General features: G+C 38.5%; 1 long non-coding RNA gene across 4 annotated transcripts in view; it reads right to left on the bottom strand.

Moving 5' to 3' along the window:
* Window positions 1-2,581: 2,581 nt before the first annotated feature.
* The window catches only part of LOC105067501 (uncharacterized), a 33,854-nt gene continuing 21,460 nt past the window's right edge, over window positions 2,582-14,975 (bottom strand). For all 4 annotated transcript variants that reach the window (XR_012499810.1, XR_012499812.1, XR_012499811.1 and 1 more), the window contains one exon: window positions 2,582-4,438. This is a non-coding gene — a long non-coding RNA (uncharacterized LOC105067501). The remainder of the gene's footprint in view (window positions 4,439-14,975) is intronic.

Raw genomic sequence — 14,975 nt, 5'->3', positions numbered from 1 at the left:
ATTAAATCATCATATTGCACACCTTAAAAATCATGTTGTGCAACCTAAATACATACAACTTTAATTTGTTGATCATATCTCAGTATAGCTGGACAAAATATGAAGGCACAAGAGAGAAGCAGCTCACCACATACAAAGGATACTTATTATGGTGAAGAGGTGATTTCTCACCAGAAACCTTTGATTCCAGAGGCATTACTTGGACATATTCAAAGTAATGAAAGAGAAGAAATACCAGCCAAGAATTCCATATCCAGGTAGACTGTCATTCAAAAAAATAAACTGTCCTTAAACAAGAGGAAGAAATTGTTGAGGGGGGACAGGTTATATAGCTCGGGGTAGAGTGCCTGCTTAGCACGCACGAGGTCCTGGGTTCAATCCCCAGTACCTCCATTAAAATAAATAATAAACAAACAAACAGACCTAACTACCTTCCCCCCAATTTTTAAAAAATAGTTTATTTTTTTTAAGGGGAGAAATTCAGATATTTTCAGGTTAAAAAAAAGCAACTGAGAGATAGCATTAGCAGTAGAGCTGCCCTGGAAAAAGGCTCAGGGGCGTCCTTCAGGGTAAATGAGAGTGGACAGTAACTGTATCCACACGAAAAAACTAACACAGCAGGTGAATTAACAATGGGGTGTGCGCTGGGGCTGCAGAACGACCACCGTGAGAAGTAATAAGACACTTATCGATGAGGCTGCTGAGGAGCATCTTACTGGTATCGGCACACTTCCCCTAGCGCCAGCACCTCCTGGTAGTTAAACTTCAAAATAAACGCTCAGATTTCTATTCAGTAACTCTGACTCTACAGTCAAAAGTTTGTTTTTTGCTTTTTTGTTTTTATCTAACTAGACAAATGATTATACACTTACTCTCACGACGTGGCCTCCCCAGTGCTACCTACTTGGGAATGTTCTTCCAACGTATTTTCCCTGTGATTTCCATCACTATATTGAGTATTAAACATCCTTTCTGAGGGCAGCTTTGCTGTCTCTTGTGGTTGAAGGGAAGATACCCTGTTTGGGGCATTAGGCAAGCTGAGGACCAGCTCAGCACCAAGCATCCCTAGGGATTCATTTGTGGACAGTACACCGAGACCATCCTACCAAAAGCAAACGGTTTTTATTCTGTTCCCCGGTTTCCTCAATGGTGGGCATGAAGTCTAAGGGGTAATCATGAGGGTGTATACAAGGATAAGATTTCTGTTCTGTTTGACCTACTCTTATAAATTCTGGTGTGTTTTATTATAAACACAAAGCAACACAAATATAAATACATATATAAACAAATATATAAGTATATATGTATAACATACCTAAATTTGGTTGTGTGATTCATAATGCTTGCAGACAGCTAAATGATCAGAGTCCTATTTTTTGCTGTTCCTATTAGACACTCCATGGGAGCAAACCCAGATCAAAGAGGGTGGTAATTATGTTTCAGTCAGGTATCTGGTACTGATGAATAGACCAAATTGATTTACTTTCCTTGATCGACATTTCTAAAGGAGATTAACTTTTCCTGAATCTACTGTGGATATTTCTTCACTAGAAAAATAATTTTCTAGTGGTTTTAAGCCAGTTATACCCGCCACCTATGGATTCCTGAACATCACGCCAAGCCCATGACACCGGAACACTTCTGCTTTCACTTAGAAATGCATGCTTACTGAACTACCGAACTTTAGGTAAATTGAAAATATTTAATTCCTACACCCTTAATTATTAGATGATAAAATCTGAGACGACCAGCTTTACCATCTATTTCCCAGTTTTTAAGATCTGTTTTTTTTTTCCACTGAGATAAACAAAGCCTGTAATCCATAGAAACAATGAGTACTTCACCCCAAACTTTCTAACGTACATTTCCCAGCTGGGCTTCAGAGCTCTGGAGAGACATTACCGTTTGTCTGAAGTAAGTTGCACAAGGCCGCATAAGCACTAGCACTATGTAACTCCAGAACAAATTCCTTCCGGAAAACTCCGAAGAGGAACGCAGTACTCGTCCCCATCCCCTGCCCCTCCTGCCCCGGCAACCACTAACTGATATTCTGTCTCTCTGGATTTGCTGATTCTGAGCATTTCATATAAATGGAGTCATGCAATATATGTCCTTTGTGTCTGGCTTCTTTCATTTCAGTATAATACTGTTAGGTTGATCTATGTTTTACCAGGTATCATTATTTCAATATTTTTATAGTTACATAAAATTCCATTGTAAGAACTGAACTGTGTCCCCCCGCCAAATTCATATGCTGAAGTCCTAAACCCTAGTACCTCAGAATGTGGCCATATTTGGAGACAGAGCCTTTAAAGAGGAAATCAGGTAAAATGAGGCCATTTGAGTGGTCCTTTCCCATCTGACTGGTGTCTTTGTGAGAAGAGATTGGGCACACAGAGAGAAACCGGGGCGCGCACACAGAGACAGTGCCGTGTGAGGACCGTGTCCAGGGCAAGAAGAAAGGCCTCACAAGGTACCACACCTGCTGATCCTTGGGCCTTGGACGTCCAGCCCCTGGAACTGCGAGGAAATACACTTCTGTTGTTTAAGGCACCCAGACCAAACTAGTACAGCCATCAAATGGATATACCACATTTTATTGATCCATTCGTCAGCTAATGGACATTAGGGTGGGTTCGACTTTTTGGTCATCATAAATAATGCTCTAGGAATAATTCATGTACCATTTTCACGTGGCATGTGTTCTGGATTCTCTTGAATATGTGCCTATGAGTACAAATGTTGGGTCATAAATTAACTATGTGTTTGTAAATTTGAGGAACTGGCGGACTATTTTCCACATCAATTGAACCATTTACATTCCTAACAGTAACCTATGAAGGCCCTAATCTCTCTAAACTGTTAAAAATCTTTTCATGTAATACTGGTTATTTTTCTGTTTTCTCTAGGAGTATGTCTATTCAAATCGTTTTCCCATTTTTAACTGGGTTATTTTACTTTTATGTTGAGTTTAAGACTTCTTTATATATTCTGAATGTTAGACCCTTAGATATATATTTTTAAAATATTTTCTCTTACTGTGTGGGCTATTTACTTTCTTGATCGTGTCCTTTGATGCATGAAAGTTTTTAATTTTGATGAAGCCCAATTTATCTATTTTTTTTTTTTTTTTGCTTGTGTGTTTGATGTCACATCTTAAAATCTACTGACAAATACAAGGTCAAGAAATTTTACCCATATGTTTTTTTCCTAAGAATTTTATTGCTTTAGGTTTTACATTGAACTCTTTGATCCATTTTGACTTACTTTTTGTATATGGTGTGAGATCCTGGCTAACTTAATGCTTTTGTATGTAGCTATCTGTTGTCTCAGCATTATTTGTTGAAAATAATACTCTTTTCCATGTAAGTGGTCTTAAATCCCTCACTGAAAATCATTTGGCCATCAATGTATGGATTAACCTCTGGACTTTCAATTTTATTTCATTGATCTGTAAGTCTTTCCTTATACCAGTGCCATTCTGGTGGTGATTTTTTATTTTTTCATTTTGAAGGCATGTGTATCTTTCTTGTTATTGTTAAATTTTTTAAATTAAGAGTTAATATGAATTTGGCCTATTGACCAAACTTACAGATGTTTTTATTCTTGGCCCCAGCAATTCCATCTCTTGACCACACTGTCTTTTATTACTGTAGTTTTGCAATAAGTTTGAAATTGGAAAGTGTGATTGATCCAACTTTTTCTTTTTCAAAATTATTTCGACAATTCAGGGTGCCTTGAATTTCCGTACGAATTTCAGGATCATCTATTCCAATTATGCAAAAAAAGTGAAGTTGGAAGTTCGATAGTGTTTGCATTGAAGAGATAGATCAGCTTGAGAGAATATAGCCATCTTGACAATATTAATCCATCCAATTCATGAACGTGGAATGCGTTTCTGGTTATTTAAATCTTCTTTAGTTCCTTTCAGCAGTGTTTTCAGTGTACAGTCTTGTACCAGTTTAATGAAATTTATCCCTAAGCATTTTGTTCTTTTTGATGCTGCTGTTAATGGAATTGCTCTCTTAATTTTATTTTCAGATGTTTCAGTACTGGCGTGCAGAAATACAGGTTTTTTTGCGTTGATTTTGTGTCCTCCAATTTTGCTGAATTCATTTATCATCTCTAAGGGTTTAAATGCCAGCATACTTAGGGTTTTCCACATGCAAAAGCACCTCACCCGTGAGTGAAGGAGGCACAGCTTCCTCCTTTCCAACCAGGCGAATGTGCTTCTTTCCCTTGCCTGTTTGTCCCGGCCGCCACTTCGGTCGTAGTGCTGAATGCAAGGTGCAAGAATGCACACCCGTGTCTTGTCCGTGATGCTAGGGGCCAAGCTTTCCGTTCTCACCATCAGATACACTGTGAGCTGTGAGTTTTGCACAGATGAGCTTTACCAAGGTGAGGAAGTTCTCTCGTCCTAGTTCATTAAGTGCTCTCACTGTAAAAGGATAGAGGCTTTTGTCAGGCGCAATTTCTGCATCAATTGAGACAATCATATGCTTTAGCCCTTCATTCTACCAGTGTGGGGTACTACATTGATTGACTTCCAAATGTTAAATCGCCCTTGCATTCCTGGAATAATCCTACATAAGCATATTGTAAAATCCTTTAATCCACTTTGAGTTTATTTTTGTATACGGTGTGAGAAAACGTTCTAATTTCATTCTTCTACATGTAGCTGTCCAGGTTTCCCAGCACCACTTATGGAAGAGACTGTCTTAACCCCATTGTATATTCTTTCGGCTCCTCTGTTATAGACTAACTGACCGCAGTGCGGGATTACTTCTGGGCTCTCTATCCCATTCCATTGATTTATGTGTCTGTTTTTGTGCCCGTGCCACGCTGTTTTGACTACTGTAGCTTTGTGCGTAGTCTGAGGTCTGGGAGGGTCATACCTCCAGTTTTGTTCTTTTTTTCTCAGGATAACTTTGGCCATTTGGGGTCTTCTGTGGTTCCATATAAACTTTAGGATTATTTGTTCTAGGTTTGTGAAAAGTATCATAGGGATTTTTTGGTGTGTGTTGGGGGTGGGGGAGGAATCAAAAAAGAACAGCTTTACTGCTTTGCCAGGCAAAGGGGAGTCTCAGCAGGCTAGTGCCTTAGAGACTGTCACTCCCCTGTCATGGATATTTTTATAGTGACTGCATTAAATCTGTAGATTCCTCTGGGTAGTATGAACATTTTAATGATATTAATCCTTCCAGTCCATGAACACGGGATATCTTTATACTTCTTGTATCATCTGCAGTGTCTTTCATCAGTGTTTCATGGTTTCCATGGTATAGGTTTTTCAACTCTTTGGTTAAGTTTATTCCTAGGTTTTGGTTTTTTTTTTTTTTTTTTGATGTAATTTTAAATGAAATTATTTTCTTGCTTTCTCTTTCTGATAGTCACTATTAGTGTATAGAAAAGCAACAGATTTCTGTATATTAATCTTGTATCCTGTAATTTAGTGAATTCATTTATTAGTTCTAATAATTTTTTGATAGACACTTTGGGATTTTCTATATATAGGCCACCACTCCCTGAAGAAAGCCAGATAAGAACAACAAAAGAAAAGAAAACTATAAACCAATATCCCTGATGAGTAAAGATGCAAAAATTCTCAAAAAGAATATTAGCAAACTGGATTGAAGAATACATTAAAGGTATTACACACCATGACCAAATGGGGTTTATCCCTGGAATGCAAGAATATTTCATCATATGAAAATCAGTAAATGTAATATACCATGGTAATCAAATGAAAGATAAAAATCACATAGTTATCTCAATCGTTGCAGAAAAGCCATCTGGACAAAATACAACATCTGTCATGACTAAAAACCCTCAAAGACTGGGTATAGAAGGAACATACCTCAACATAATAAAGACCATATGTGACAAACTCACAACCAACATTATACTTAAAGGAGAAAAATCAAAAGCTTTTGCTCTAATATTAGGAACAAGATAAGAATAACCACCCTCACCACTGTTATTCAGCGTAGTACTGGAAGTCCTAGCAAGAGCAATAGGCAAGACAAAGAAATAAAAGGCATCAAAATCAGAAGGTAAGAAGTAAAACTGTTGCTATTTGCAGATAATATAATTTTGTATATGGAAAATCCCAAACTCCACCAAAAACTGTAAGAACTAATCAATAACTTCAGTAAAGTTGCAGGAATAAAATCAACATATAGAAATGAGTTACATTTCTACGCACTAATTATGAAATACCTAAAAAAGAAGTAAAGAAAACTACCCCATTCACAATAGCATGAAAAACAATAAAATACTTAGGAATAAATTTAATCAAGGAAGTGAAAGGTCTGTACAGTGAAAAAAACACTTTGTTTCAACACTTGGTTGAACGAATAGAAGACAAACAAATGGAAAGACATCCGATGTTCATGGAGCAGAAGAATTAACATTACTGAAATGACCACACTACTCAAAACCATCTGTAGAGTCAATGTAATTCCCATCAAAATTTTAATGGCATTCTCACAGAAAACAAATCCTAAAATTTGTATTGAGTGACAAAAAACCTCAAATAGCCAAAGCAATTCTGAGGGGGGAAAAAAAACAAAGCCAAAGGTATCACGTTCCTGATTTCAAACTATATGACAAAGCTATAATAATTAAAGCAGCATTGCACAAAAAAGAAACAGATCAATGGAATAGAATAGAAAGCCCAGAATTAAATGAATTTCCTGCTAATACAGTCAACTAATACTCAACAAGGGAACCAAGAGCATTCAATGGAGAAAGGCTAGTCTCTCCAACAAATGGTTTTGGGAAAACTGGATAAATTCATGAAGAACAATGAAATTGCACCTCTATTTTACAGCACTCTTAAAAATTATCTTGAAATGGGCAAAGACTAAAATATAAGACCTGATACTATAAAACTTCTAAAAGGAAACATAGGGAAGAAATTCCTCAACATTGATCTTGGCAATTTTTTGGATATGACACCAAAAGCACAAACAATAAAAGCAAAAATCAAAAATTGGGGTTACATTTGTGGTTATTCCAATATCTGTAGTTTTGGAGACAATTTTTCCTCTTTAATTTTTACAGAAATTAGGTTTTGTAATAATCTGCATGTGTATTTTAAAGAAAAATCTAAGAATGAGTAAAAGTAGTGTTTCCTAGTTACCCATACATTTACCATTTCTGTGTTATCTGTTAAGTCCTGAAGATCCATGTTTTCTTTACGTTTTCAGAATGAAATACTTCATTTAGCATATCTTGTAGAGTACACATGCTTGCAAATGCTTATTTAAGTTTTACTTCAGTTGAGGGTAATTTTGCTGGATACAAAACTCTGGGTTAACAGGTTTTTTTTTTTTCCTCATAGCACTTTAAAGATGTTTTCACTGTATTCTGACATCCATTGTCACTACTGAAAACCCATGTTATTCAAATCATTGTTTTCTCACATTTCATGTATACTCTGTCTCCAGATGCTTCCAAGATATTTATATCCTTGGGTTTCACTAGTTTTATTATGATCTGTTGAGGCATGGTTTTCTTTGAATTTATTCTGCTTGGAATTTGTTGAACTTCCAAATTGATAAATCTACATCTTTTGTCACAATTGGTTAGTTTTTTGCCTACTTTCTTTTTTCAAATATTTTTTCTCCCTTCTTGCTCATCTCTTCTCATGACACCAATTATTTATACTTTAGATCTTTTGAAATTGTCTGGCAGGACCTTGACACTCTGTCCATTTCTTTCCACCTATTTTCTCTTTTTCTCTACTGGTCTGTCATCAAGTTTGCTGATTATTTTGTCATCTCCAGTCACTACTGAGACTATCAAGGAATCTTTTAATTCAATTAATAAAATATTTCAGTTCTAAATTTTCCATATAGTTATTTTTTATAATTTGTTTCTCTACTGAGAAATCCTATATCTTCATTCACTTTTAGTGTATTTTTCTTACCTTATGGGCCACACTTATAGTCTATATTAGAAATGTATTATATTATAAATATTTATAATATAAATAAGTATATAATACATATATTCATAAGAGCTTCTTTGAGTCTATAATTTCAATATCTGTATTATCTTGGGTTTTGCTTCTGTGTATTTACTATCCCTTAGTATTGGTCAAGTTTTCCTGGTTCTTTACATGAGTAATTTTAATTGTATCTTGGACATTTGCTGTGAATATTTTGCTGCATTTAGACTTGTTACAATCCTCTGGAGAATGCTGAGTTTTATAAGGCAAACTAAAAGTTGTTTCATCTTCTGTTTGTTCCAGTCTCAGCTACGTTGGTTTAGATCTGTCCAGTATGTGTCTGGGATTAGGCTGAGACTTGTGCAGGGCACACACAGAACTAGAAAGGCCCTCTCTGTTCATCTTCCCCCTGGGGTTCCCTCCAACAGTCTCTGACCTGCAAAGCCCCCTTACCCTGTTTCCTCTGGCCAGAAGTGTATGATTCCTATTACCATTGCCACGTAAATTCATGAGATTTTTAAAAGTCCGTGTCATAAAAGAAATGAAAAATTGACACCTATGTAGGATGCGTCCCCAAGTTTTGACTTCTTCTACAACGGGCCTTTTTTTGTTTACTTTTCAGAGTCCTCAAGCAGTTCTGAACAAAACCTTGTCTAAATATTTTAGCTATAATTAACAAAAGAATGGGTTCCACTGGACTAGAAGTGGACAGCAGTTTAAAATTTCAATTTCTAAAAATTTCATTTCATGTCTAGAATTTTCATGCCTTTTAAAAATTTCTTTAATATATGTCATGTTTATATTACATTTGTGGTTATTCCAATATCTGTAGTTTTGGAAACAATTTTTTCCTCTTCAATTTTTACAGAAATTAGGTTTTGTAATAATCTGCAATTTCAGATTTTGGTACCCCTATATAGTTTATTTTAATCCAGGGAATTTTTGAGAATGACATTTCATTTGCTTGTCACCTAGAAAAAGAATATTAAGTTATATGCATGAGGAGCAGAATTCTCAGACTCACAGCGCACGAGTAAAGTGCTGCAGAAAAACCTGTGAGAGGTCTTGATGACGTGTGCATTCGGTGTTGCTTCAGCACTCTGCTATACGATAACTATAATGATTCGATTTCCTTTGTAAAAACTGAAATAATACCAGAATTTGACAATTTGATAAAGCAATATTATGCTGTTAAACAGGATGTAGCTTTCCCAGCACCACTCGCTGAAGAGACTGTCTTTTCTCCATTGTATACTCTTGCCTCCTTTGTCGAAGATTAGTTGACCCCAGGTCTGTGGGCTTATTTCTGGGCTCTCTCTTCTGTTCCATTGACCTTATGTCTGTTTTTATGCCAGTACCACACTGTTTAGATTACTGTAGCTCTGTAGTACTGTCTGAAGTCTGGGAGGGTTATTGCTCCAGCTCTGTTCTTTTTCTTCAATATTGTTTTGGCAATTCTGGGTCTTTTGTGATCCCATATAAATCTTAGGATCGTTTGCTCTAGTCCTGTAAAAAATGTTCTGGGTAATTTGATAGGGATTGCATTAAATCTGTAAAGACACAGGAACCCCCCTAGAGGTGCTTTACCACACATACTAAATGGTCATTACTGGGAAACCCAAACAGTCCTACGGGAAAGCTGGTTTCCACGATCAACCCATTAATGACAAAAAAGCAGTCTGGCTTACTTGCTTAACAGTTTTTACTTTAATTTATTATCCTCTTCTTTGTATTTTAGTAACAGAAGAGAAGATTAGTTCATATTTATCTCATAATAAATTCATGATAAGATATAGTTTGGGAAAAAATCAAAACCCAAGCATAGAGATCAGAGCAGATGAACATATTTTGTTTCAAATTTTCCTTCTAATGAGATGGGTTCCGGCATATCCTCAACAAAAGGGAACAGGGAATTTTAAATGACTAACCTTTAATGGAGAAAAGATAAGAGACACCAACAGTCTTTCTCCTCACCAAGTACTGCGAGACCCTGTCCCTAGGTCCTCTGTAGGCAGGCAGGGGACACCCCATCACCATCTCTGTTTCCCTTACTGTTTTTTTCTTTTCAGGGTGCCTTATGATCTATGTCTGACACCTCTTTGAATGACTTTAAAAAAAAGATTTTAGGTAGAAAATGTCATACTCTTGTCTTTTTGGCAGTGAGCTTTCCACTGAAAGAAAAAGTCTGAGTAAATACTCTCAGTTACTTTAAGAGGAAAATGTTACATAACAACATCTATAGCTCTAAAAGGTATTTTAAATATTTTTAAATTTTGACATGCACATAGTCCAAAAATGTCTGAAATGAATAAACTGACTTTTCTATGTGTTCTCTATGACCAAGTCCAGGGGAAAAATGTTTAAATAATGAATATAAATGTTTGAAAATCAATTTTGTGGCTCCACTAGACTAAATTTCGTAAATGATCAGAGTTAGTTAACGATGCTCATGAGTATGGAGCTCAGTTACTACATGGTGTATTTTACTGCCGCCTAGGTTTCTGTCTGAGGACTTGCCTAGTGTTTGCCAGTCGCGTGGCTGTGGTTTTCTGCTGCTGTTGTAACAAGGAAGTAGGTAGGCACATAAGGGGATGGACTGATGGCGATGATAATGACAATGAAGATATTTTTAATTTTTTATGTTCTTCGGAGATTCTAGTTCTTGCCCTTTTCCAACTGCCTTCCCCCCCTAACATTTAAAGAATGCAAGTCCTCTTTAGACTGAATTAAATGCTAAATGCAAACTAGAAAGCGGAGCCGACCGCCCCAGCCCCGCGCCTCCTGCGGCAGACGCTGCTGAGAGCTGCTCTGCCCTCCTCCCGTTTGTGTGGCTGCAGCCTCGCTTTCGCTGCCCTCTGGTCTGAGAGCCCCTGGCTGCTAGAGCACACGTCAGGTTCTGTCCACATTAACACGAACCTTGGGAAACTGAAACTGGAATAAGAAAGACCTTCATGAGAAAATACCGGTAAATATTTCGTAGGCGTGTGAGATTAAACTTTCTTTATAAAATGATGCTTTAAACCTCATTTTCCTCTAAAGACTTAGTTTTCTTTTCAGTGACCCAGACCACAGAAGGCACTTCTTTTAAACAGATGTAATTAATCTATGAAGATGAGAGAAGCAAAACTGAGCATATTTAACGAAAACCCAAAGCTAAAACTTATCCCATTATGAGGAATATGAATATATATTAGCAATATTTTATCATAAAATGAAGAGATAATATCTTCCTTTGAGAACTGAAATAGCAAGCAAATAAAAGTAATTTCATTCAGGGAAATAAATGCATACCTGAAATTAATTAATTCAGTATCTCACATGAAAAAACCACCAAATGAGTCACCAAATCAAAGGACTAAATACACTAACAAGAACGTGCCTCATCCCATTGCAGAGAAAACACCCCTCTGAGGTGTGGGAGAGGGTTAGACGGGGCTACCAAAAACCCCACTGTGAAGCCAAACTTGCCTCCCCCGCCAGTCTGCCTCGCCCTGGCCCACGCGCTGACGCTGCGGTGCGGAGTAAAGGGCGCCTCCTGACCCGGCGGGCGGGCGGTGGTCTGTGCCCGTGAGAAGAGCCCCCGCAGTTTGAAGGCAGGGAAGTCATCAGCTCATCTCTCTGCAGGCCTGTAATTTTAGCGTCTGTAGGAAGGTGACAAGATCCGCCTGGGGACAACAGAACCACGGCGTCCCCAGTGGAACAGTTCACCTGTCTCTTTACTCTATTCTCTCTGGGAAAATAACAATCTGGGAAGAGCTGAGCTCCAGGCTTTTCCACTGGCTCCCTTGCTCCATCTGTGCGGAGGGACAGAAGGGGCACGTCTCCGTGGAAAATACCAAGTTCTCTCATCTGACCCTTAGATCAGCTCAGTGCAACCCCATTCCGGGCTCTGTATTGTCACTACACGGGGTGAGAGGTCCCCGGCGCCTCACCTGCATTCACAGTGCGCTGGGTGTGTTCTCCCAGGATGTGAGACAGGCGCCCTCCTCCCTGAGTGGATGCTCAGGCGAAGCACGTGGTTCCTGGGTGGTGCTGTCCTTACCTTCCATGATCTCTGTTCAGTCAGTTTCAGATTCAAAGTCTCGGGTTCAATGACGTCAAAGAATCCCTGTGGCCACAGGTGAAGGCAGCAAAGCCCTCTGAGGCGCCGATTTCTCTCCTTTTCCAGGACTTCCTAAAGTGGCCCCCAAGTGTGATAAAAATGTCCACCCCCCACGTTAAGGAAGCCAGAGCCTTTCTGAGACGGGGTGCACATCTCTGAAAGGGCTAGCAACCTCCGCACTCTGTGACTGAGGCGCTGAGAAGCCCGCTTCCTGACCCCTCTAGGGCAGCAAGCATGAAATAGGTCGGTCCGGCGTGGTGCTGACCAGCCATTAGGGTTTCTGGCCAGAAAGGTGTCCCGAGATTCAGTCCGTAAAAGCAAAAACCCTACACAACTTGATCTTGAGTGGATTTTAACTTTCCTCTTTCAATGAAATGCATTAGGAAGGGAACCAGAAAAAAGACAAAAGTTTCTGCCTACTCGAAGAAGTTAAAAAAGAAAAATAAAATGCTCAGGAAAAGAATGACTATGTACCACCTAGGCTAAATGCATGCCACTGATGTTTAGTATACCAAGTCTTCATTTATAAGTGCCAGGCACCGTCACGTGTCTTTCAGTGGTGGGGGCTACCCCAGACCATGACGTATGGGATCTGCCACCCCCGCCTGCACTTGCTGCCTCTGATCAGAAATCGGGGCACTTCATCTGCGGTTGCTAATCAGACACACTGAGCAACATGTGAAAGCCATGTGTGGAAGGGGGTGGTAACCACACATGCCAACAGCAAAGTTCCCTCCCTCAGACAGGCGCCATCTAGCAGGCACGAGAGTCAGCTACATTTGGCTTTTTCTCATGCACCTGTCTGTGAGGAAGTAGTTAAAATCATGAGAAGCCTAGTTTTGCTTATTTTCCAAGGTTTGGGCAAAAGAAACTTTTATGACTCTGATATTGACCAAGGACAATTCCAAAGATCAGATCTGGACATGAAAAAAAAAATTCTTGGTTTCTCCTTTATTGTTTTTGCACTCTAGTTTTGATATTATTTTAACAATTCATTCTAGAAAATTAAAAACATAAAACCTACGGAATAATTTAACGACCCCTTATTTACCCATTTCCAAGCCTTAATAACGACACCCCTCTGTCACCTGCATCTTCACCTACTCCACGCCTCCCCATCTCCATCATCCCCACTTTGCAGTTCACTTAGAGGCTTACATTTGTTGTTTAAATACACAAACCTAATCCATACAGTTTTGGCCTGTGAAACCTACAGGCCAATCACAACACAGAATGTTTCCATTTCCCCAGAAAGGTCACTCCTGTCCCTGCACAGTCAGTCCCTCCACATCCTAGAGAAATACCACATGATATCACTCATACGTGAACTCTAAAAAGAAAAGACAAATGAACTTGTTTACAAAACAGGAACAGACCTGCAGACATAGAAAACAAACTTATGGTTACCGGAGGGGGCGGGGGGGGGGAGAAGGGGGTGGGAAGGGATAAACTGGGAGTTCAAGATTTGCAGATACTAATATATGTAAAATAGATAAAGAATGAGTTTCTACTGTATAGCACAGGGAAGTATGTTCAACATCTTGCAGTAGCTTACGGTGAAAAAGAACATGAAAATGAATATATGTAAGTTCATGTGTGACTGGAGCACTGTGCTGTGCACCAGAAACTGACACAGCACTGTAAGCTGACTGTACTTCGATAAATGTATACATAATACAAAAAACAACAGATTCTGGAAGGCTCCCAAACAGTAAAGAATAAACATAATAAACAACTTGCCATTACTATATTTTAAACAATAAGTAAACAATGGTCTTAAAACTACCAAAGTGTGATCAGAGACATGGAATTTCAGCAAACTTCAAACAGGAAAAATTCAAGGAAAAGCGTCCCTCGACAGATGATGATAAAACTGCTGAAACCCACAGAGCTTCTCCGCAGCAAGAGCAGACAGCAGATGACAGCGGGAAGCATCCTTAAATGCTACAGGAAAACAAAGAAGACCAAAATCTCTGTTCTGTATTTAGAAACAACATCCTTCAGGAATAAAGGTAAGAGGAATTAAATTTCGAAGTGAAACTGAGAGAATTATTTGCCAGCCAGTCTGCTCTACGAGGAACGCTGAAATGCTTCACTCTGAAGGGCATGATCCCGAGGGAAGGGTGGTACTTCCTGAGTCAAAGGAGGGCACAGAAAAGATAAGTAGCCGGGTCCCAGGAAAGACTAGCTTTGTTTTTTCACAGATTTTCATTAAAATACACAGAACCCTTTAAGCAAAACGTGTAACACAGACCATTGGGTGTTCCACTACGTGTAACACATAGGACAGCAATGGTTCTGTAATGAACCCAGTGGTGCTGAGGCTTTGAGAACTGACATGAAGTGCTACTCCGCTCATCCTAAGCCGACTGGGAGAAATTAAGTACGTGCATGGCAATCCCCAGGACTACAGCAAGTAAGTGTTCAAAGCCATGTTGCTAAAATGCCATCTGATAACAGAATATTAATATTATTCACATAATTCAAAAGAAAGCAGGAGGAGAGAATAAAAAACACAGGCGACAAACAGGAAACAGGTAAGAAAATGACAGCTCTCTATCCAACTGTATCCACAAGTATATGAGCGGTTAATAATCTCAACAATCCAAATAAATGCAAAGATTAAGAGTGATATTTTAAAGGTCCACATTATATGTTTTCTAAACTAAGAAACTTTAAATACAGAGAGAGAGAGATACCTTGTTAAGAGTGAGCGTAAGAAGGCTCATTTTAATGTCAGGTAAAACAGACACAGAGTTGAAGCATTTATTTTTTAAAAATTGGGATAAAATACATGAAACATAATGTTTAACATCTTAACTACCTTAAATGTATAGTACAGAAGCATGAAGTACATTAAATACATTCACAATGTTGGGCAAACATAAGCACCACGCATCCCCAGGACCCTTTTCACTT

The sequence above is a fragment of the Camelus bactrianus genome, chromosome 17, assembly GCF_048773025.1.
Source record: "Camelus bactrianus isolate YW-2024 breed Bactrian camel chromosome 17, ASM4877302v1, whole genome shotgun sequence".
NCBI lineage: Eukaryota > Metazoa > Chordata > Mammalia > Artiodactyla > Camelidae > Camelus > Camelus bactrianus.
Note: the sequence above shows the minus strand (reverse complement) of the source record. Positions and strands in the feature narration are given on the sequence as shown.